At 34.6% G+C, this 8,129-nt stretch overlaps 1 long non-coding RNA gene across 1 annotated transcript in view; it reads left to right on the forward strand.

Annotated features, from left to right (window-relative positions):
• Nucleotides 1-7,305: 7,305 nt before the first annotated feature.
• The window catches only part of LOC117115918, a 5,632-nt gene continuing 4,808 nt past the window's right edge, over nucleotides 7,306-8,129 (forward strand). Inside the window, exon 1 of the long non-coding RNA XR_004446650.1 lies at nucleotides 7,306-7,483. This is a non-coding gene — a long non-coding RNA (uncharacterized LOC117115918). The remainder of the gene's footprint in view (nucleotides 7,484-8,129) is intronic.

Below are 8,129 nucleotides of genomic sequence, written 5' to 3' on the forward strand. Positions count from 1 at the left end.
TATTTGGGACTAAATACAACGCAGTACGCCACCGAGTTTTAAAATTATAGGCCTAATCACAAGTATTTGTAAAACTTGTATATGTGACCCAAGCTCACAAACAGGCTGTAAACTCGCACAGCACTGTATTGAGAAAGAAGCCTTAATAGCCAGAACATGCCATAAAATATGAATTTCGTGTGAATTGCGTTTTTGTGTAATAAATAAAGTATAATTATTAATCTTACTATTCCTGAAGTTTGAGTTTAAAATTCAAACTGTAAAAGGCAAAATTTATCCATTTTCAAATGGGAGTTAGTAAAAATTAATAGGAAATTGCCAAAAAATAAAATCCTTTTTCTCAAAACTTGATTTAAGAAAGTTGAGAAGATGACAATTATTCAAACAGTCATAACTTTGCTTCCAGACACCCGATTGAGTTCATTTAACCAGGGAAATATAATTTTTCTGTTCCCTGATTTAACTGTCATTTTAAAGCAAATGATATGTTCTATGCCATAATAACAAAAACTCATTTTGGCTTGAGGACGAGTTTACAGCCTGTTTGTGAGCTTGGGTCACATATGACCTTGACCTCGTAGTACCATACACGAGCGCAATAAAAGAAATATCACAATATACGTTTATTTGGGAATAAATATAACGCAATAAGCCACCAAGTTTTAAAATTATAATCACAAGTATTTGTAAAACGTGTATATGACATTGACCTCGTAGTACCATACACGAGCGGAATAAAAAATAAATATAAAAAAATCTCACAATATACGTTTATTTACATTAAATAAAACGCAGTAAGCCAGAGAGTTTTAAAATTATAATCACAAGTACAGTATTTGTAAAACTTGTAAAACCCTGCCATTCAGAAGTATGATGATAGCGTGTAAAGAAAATATTGGCTTTGAGGTAGGTATAATTAAAGTAAATATATTTTAAAGACAATTATTTTAAGTTCTACTTTTTATGATACTTCACAGTCTAACTAGATCTATATGAATTTGCCTAAAATCACATTGTTTAGTGCTGATTCATCTGCATTCATTGCTTTCTTGAAAATTCAACGGAGGGCCTTAAATTAGAGAAAAATGTTTGCCCGCCTTTAGAATTCAAACCATGCTGGGACTGAACTGAGGTAGGTGTGGATGATGTCCCCGCCCCATCTTTCAAAGCAGATTAGCACCCTTGACCACAATGATCCTGTGTGCATTTATGGCCCATGTGGACGTTAAAAAATGCAGTACATTCTTCTTAAAAAAAGTAGGGTATTGTCTCCCAGTTTACAGCCCAATCACCACCAGAAGGACGCTATACAGTAATGTAAATGAGTCTTTTTCTAGATTTGTGCGGGCTCCTGGTGTTTACACCTAATAAATCCAATCCAATCCTATAGGGTAATCACTTGTAGTTTTGCATACTATGATATACAGTGAAAGACACAGGCAGTGCAAAACATTGGAACCAGGGGATTTTAGGTGGCGTACTATAATAATTGTAATCATTTTAAAAGTATTTGTTTTGTATGTATATTTAAAACATTTAATGCAGTGGTGGATCTAGAATGTAGCAATGGGAGAGGATAATGCAAGGTGCAAAGCATTGAGTGTGGGGGATGGGGCGTGGGTGATTTTGGGTGGGGAGTCCTCTTCAATTGAAGATTTTTTTTAGTTCGAATTAGTAGGAGAATCTTAGATAGAATCCAAAAAGAAGTTAAGGTTAAGTAGCCTACTACACGTAATATGTATAGGCCTACACGAGATCACACTCACACACCAGGCCCGTAGGCAGGATTTTCGATGGGAAGGTGCGATTTGCAACCGAAGTGGACCTTACGATGGGCGACTGCCTAGGGATCTCCGCGAGGGTGGGGCGAATCTTCTGGAAGCTCTGACAAATTAGCATTTTGAAAGCCTTTTTAATAAGTTTCTAAAATCCATAATTTGTAATATCCTATTTAAATTTTCATTCATTTGAGTATTGTCTAGGGACCGTACAGTAAAGCAGAACAAATAGAGGGTGGGGGTGAAGGGAAGAACTTGCAAGGACAGATGGTAATACCCTATGAGCCCCACCATGGAAGGGGCTGAGGTTAGAAAATTTACGATTATGGCACCTCAAAATGGCCGGAAATGGCACTCTCAGACAAACTTTAATTATGATTTTTCTTTTTTCTCCATCTCTTTTATAATTTTAAGGGGCTCTCCCCCTTGGATCCACTACTGCCCTCTTGAATCCAACAATGTGAAATTGTAATTTTTCATGTTCCTTACATCTGTAGGCCTACAGATGACATGGATCAATCTGCAATCACTGGAGCTGATAGTCTCCAACAGATTTCGTGGCACATCTAACGGGTAGAAGAGCGGGAAAAAATGTAATGCATGCTTCAGCATTTCGCGATAATTAGGAACGATTTTAATGAAATAATAGGTTTTAAAAAGTGTACTTTTTTAAATTTGGTGGTCCAGGGGCAGAGGCCTGGAGGGGGTTTGTGAGAAAAGCGACAAAATAGCATTTTTGAGGGTCTTTACATAATAGATTTCTCAAAGACATAATTCATGAATATTTCATTTAAATTTTCATTAATTTGGGTGTTTTTCGGACCTGAAAAAAGTAACGTTATTATGTCCTGTACATCTGCAGGTCTATAACATTCTCAATCTGCAATCACCGGAGACGATCAATTTCTAACAAATTTCATACCACATTATTAAAAATCAACAGTTAGATAAGCTGGCAAATATATGATGCAATGCATGCTATAGCATTTTATGATAATTAGGAACGATTTTGTGAAATCATAGGTTTTAAAAAGTGGACCTTTTAAAATTTGGGGTGGTGGTGCGTCCGCACCCTCTGCACCACCCTGCCTACGGGCCTGCACACACAAGACGAGCGATCATTTTTTCCACACTAATCGCCTAGGGGTGCCTAGCCACACTATTCACCAGGAGTACAGGAGTTTTCTTGGAGAGGAAGTTGAGAATGGGGACTTCACCACTTGGCATATACCCCATGATTAAAAATGAAGTCACGAGACCAAGAAACCAGACGAAAAGCTCCACCTTGAATAATATTGTTGGTAGACCCCGACTAATCAATAAAATAAAATAATTAAATCACAATTCAGAGTCGGTTGCCTTTTGCATGCTGTTTGTCTACTGCCTTTTTGCCTCCCCAAAGTGGAGTGATACCTTCCATATTCAGAGCATTTGGTTCTAATTTACCCAGTTCAACCGAACGACATTCTATTTATTCATTAATCAAAATTGTTGTCCTTTCTTAAGAAAAAAAATAGAAACGTCCTTATAGACTATACAAAAGTAAACGGAGACCCTCCCTTCACATTCCTAGATGGAATTTAGTACTTTTCTGTAAATACTTCATTGTGGGTCGGGTTCAAACTTATCAGTACCATGCACCCATAGTTCGAGTCTCTATAATGTCATAATGTTTCAAACATTAATGTGCATGTTACTTGTTAGCGTTGCCTCCATAAAAATAACCAGAGACTATGATATTTTTTTTTTTTTTTTTATGGATGCTTCTTCTCAGAGGGGGAATCTACAACAACAATTAAAATGACCTTATTACGTTTGCTTGTCAAGCTAATGAGTGATTGTCGTAAAACAACAAATCGATACAGCATACAGTATTAGGCCTATGTAGTGACGACTGGATGACTTTAAGTTACAGGTGAATTTGATATTTTTTTGTTTTGGTTAAATTAAATATGTCACGTTATAATTAATTGTTTTAAAATGCCTAAATTGTATACGATTTTAATACCGGTAAGCATTCTTGATGACTTTCAAATATTTAAAAAAAAAAAAATACAAATATGATAAAATATGATATGGATCAAGAAAAAAAAATTAAGAGGAGGTTGACGTATAAAAGGGGGAAGAAGGGGTTCCTTAACACCATGTGAGTAGAAAAATTAAACAAGGAATAAAGAAACGACAAACAAGAGAAACTGCAAATTATTTGATACTGAGGCTACGTTCAAATTATATAATAACAAATGTGAGCAAGTATCACATAATCAAGAAAAAACTACGGAACGAGAACGTTGCTTAAAACATCGTCGTAGTACACATGATTTTGAAATACAAAATATCTACACCACAACGATAGCGGGAGAATAGAGGTACCGTATGAAAATACTCAACACCGATAGCATAGACTGAAACAACCGAACTGGGGTGTTATTTTTTGAGAACGTACAGTATTGAACATTCACTACGGTAACACGTCAGGTAGGAAAAAAATATCATTCATAATTAATCTCCTGACGCAGAAAACATCATCGAATAATTCTGCATTTGAGAAAATTTATAGGATTTTGACTATTTTAGATATCCATGAATCATATTTGTTTTCGACAAATTGTGTTATCAGTGGTTTCTGAAGCCATTACTTCTTTTTTAACCTACCAGAAATAATCAATAATGAATGCTTTGCGACTTGCTTTTAGTGGCAAGATGTTCAATCTACTACAGAAATAATGTAATTCGTAACTTGTGGACTGTCCAAACGCTTACAAAGACCTGCCAAAGCATATTTAAGGCATAAATTGTTATTGTTTTATCGTGTTTGTTACCAGTTTATTACACGTGCTCTGTTGTTCTAAAGGAAATTGAGTCATTCCAAAATAACTTTATGATAGGCTACAATATTTTAACTTCTGTTCCGCATCTTGTGTGTCCCAACCGATGTTTGGGTTGCAAAGAAATTTTGATGGGTTTTTCCGTCGCTTCAGATAAAAACCAATTGATGGTAAACAAACAAAGGTGCCGAAAAAAGAATGCCAACAAATGAACCCCGATGCATGGTTTCCACAAAATCGATACACGCTATTTAGCCGAAAGCTTTCGTTGATGCTGATTGGTTGGTCGATATTGGGGTGCTTTGTCGATTGCATCGAGGACTGCTACACTAGTGCGACGATTGCATTTAAAAAAAAATGTAGCGTTAGTGTAGCGATTCTTTTAAAACACAAGGCTTTAGCTTGATGAAATTTACCATTTGAATACATTTCTGTTTGATTAGAAGTCATTGGTAAATTTTTAGAGAGAAGCAAATATGATATCAGACAGGTTGCAACAAATTTTCTAATGCTATTCCACGACAGCAACGCAGAAATGTGGTAGCTGGATTTCAATAAATTTCTTTTAATATATTTTGACTGATTACTTTCGTCATTGATTTATAATATTGTTATTTTTAAAGCATTTTTAAAAGTATAAAAGTGCCATGGCTGGGTTTCTAGGGTCTCTTGATACATAAGCCGCTGTGGCTCTCATGGCACTCTTTGGAGTGTGTTCAAATGCATACAGGTATGTATTTATTTTTCAAAGCGTGTACACAAACAACCATGAGTAGAAAAATATTATTATTTCGCAGGCGAGACACAGTTTTTATCAAACTTACGCCAAACAAGTTTATCATGCATACCAGTACCATATTTCTGCTTTCACGTTTCTGCTTGCATGAGTAATGAGTAGACGCTCCATCCAATACAGAATACATATTATTTATAAATTGGCATTTTAAGTGAAAAAGGGGCACTTTATGAGTTATTTTGTTAAAGACAACACTTCATGAAGTAACGGGCGTCGTCAACAATGCTGTTTTGTCGAAAAAAATCAATATATAACTAAAACAAAAAACATCAATCAGCAAAGTAAAGCATGCTGACATTTATTGTTTACGAGGCGAATTAGTAGCCTGGTACGGATGATGTTTGCCTACCATTTTCAGGAAGGCAAGCATTTTATGTTGTGAATGGGAATGACATAAGAATGATTATACTGTATTTAAAATTAGTAATCTTCGACCTCTGTATAATTAAACTAAAATAAACTTGACTTGACAGGTTCTGTTTTTCTCTGATATTGTTGTAATGTAATATGTAATTTTAATATTTGTGGCGAAGACAAGAAAAACTAGTAACTCCTTTCGGAAATAATGACCAAAACATGTATTAAAGTTAACATTTTCTAATAAACTTTACATACCTAATACATCATCATGCTTAATTGTTATTATTTTTCCCATTAACTACGATTTGATGCTGATTTGTTAAATACTAATCTTTAAACAGCTGTAGACTTAAACTCCTAAAACCTCATAATGAAATTTTAATACATTTTTAGAGCTTTAATTTTACTGTTCAACACTGTATTAATAACTAATAGTTTTTTGTGAGAAGTGACTGGTTTGACTTATCTTTGCCACATTTCTCTGTTGTTTACGTCATCAATGGAATGTCAGGATAGGCATACTTTTAAAATGACAAGAATAATAAACAAAACTGAATGCTTTGCGACTTTTTTTGGTATCAAAACCTTCCAATCACAGATACTATATTTCATAACTTGTGGATTGTCATTTACAACGTTTGAAGACTTGCTAAATCCTCGAAGACGCCTGACTGTAGTGTAACTAGTTCGTTATCTCCCAATTCCCTTTTAAAAAAGAAAAAAACAAACTAGTGGATCGATGCACATATACAATAAATTATCCTTAAAATTTTATATAAGATACACAAAAAATTAAAATAAATGTTAAAGATAATTAAGAATGAATATTAAAAGGTATCCATAATGGATGAGAGTAAGAATCAAGAATAAAAATGGATGTTAACAATAATTGTTTAATTAAAGAAATGTTATGGGTTAAGGAGTTAATGAATGTAGGAAAAATGGCCCTGGCTACTATTTTTTTTTAAATCTTCTGAAAACACTTACATGGTATTTATTTATTTATTTATTTCTATCTATTTCGGTATACAATTTACAGCGAATGACTGAATTTGATTACATTACAACATAAAAACATACAGATACATTAAGAAAAGAATCATTGATATGGATTACCACGGTATACTGTATACATTAAAATTACCAAATAACAAATTGGTTACCAAATAACTAAATTGGAGTTCTAAATAATGCTTTAGAACGATAGTAATTATAAAGAAAACAAGTCGTTTTTTTGTCTTTATCTGCGCCTCTTTTCGCTGATGATCCTTCATGTAATCATTAATCCTATCACCTAGAAGCATGTGAAATGTATACAATATTTCCTATAAACAATCATTGGCTTTTGTACTTAAAAAAATTAAAATTACACGTTGTCTATAAAACCTACTATAAGCCTTAACCCACCAATTTAAAAATGGAAACAATCACCCCATTATTCTACTGTCATCATATTCATATATGTAGGACTGGTGACTGTCCTTGTAAAATGCAATATGCGAGGGTTATATAATCCTAATCTGGCTTATGCCGTCCTGTATATTGTATATACAATCAGATTACAACAGTTTATTTACTATACTGGAGCAGCCTCAAACGCCGGGAACCAGCGTAGATTTTTAAACCAATTTCTAAATACGCCATTTTGGAATTCATCCGAATTATGACTGTAAACACACTTATTTACATGGTATTTTGGATTCAAAATAGTACGTATACAGGTATGTATATCATGTCTTTCTCTAAAATTTTAGACTTATATTAACTCTAATGCTTTAAAAAAAACATTAAAGTTCAGTCAACCTAGGCCTAGACCAAGGCCCTCGGCATATTACCTAGTTTAGGCCTAGATGAACAACTTTCATGTGTGGGAAAAAGCCGGGCCTCTGGCTTAGGCGTGAAGGGCCTAGGTATTTAGAATTGCCAAGAGGCTCCCTACTTTGAGTGTCATAGTGGGTACCCCCTAATAGTACCTCCCTGGTGTTCTATTACCTCAGTGCAGGCCTATTTTAATTCACTATTTCTACTACTAGCCTCTATATTAGGCTTAAGGCCTACTAGTACTATAGAGCCCTATGTAGACACATACTATAGAACCTTATGTAGACACAGGCCTCTAACCTAGGCATAGCCTAGACTCGATTTTATTACAGAGGTTATAGGCTAGGCTCCCCCCCCCCCCACACTCCCACTCCCTTTCCCTTCCTTCCTTCCTAGTCCAAATCTGGCTTAAATACTACATTATTTACTAGATTTACTGCTCAGTGCAGCTAACTGGTTATTGGTATTAAAGTTGAAAACTAGCCTTGACAAAGGAATAAAAAGAAAGGTCCAGGGAGGAAATTTTACAGATTGACCACCTAATAA

This window comes from Anneissia japonica, unplaced genomic scaffold (assembly GCF_011630105.1).
Source record: "Anneissia japonica isolate Jap-2015-1 unplaced genomic scaffold, ASM1163010v1 scaffold1786_len174244_cov121, whole genome shotgun sequence".
Lineage (NCBI taxonomy): Eukaryota > Metazoa > Echinodermata > Crinoidea > Comatulida > Comatulidae > Anneissia > Anneissia japonica.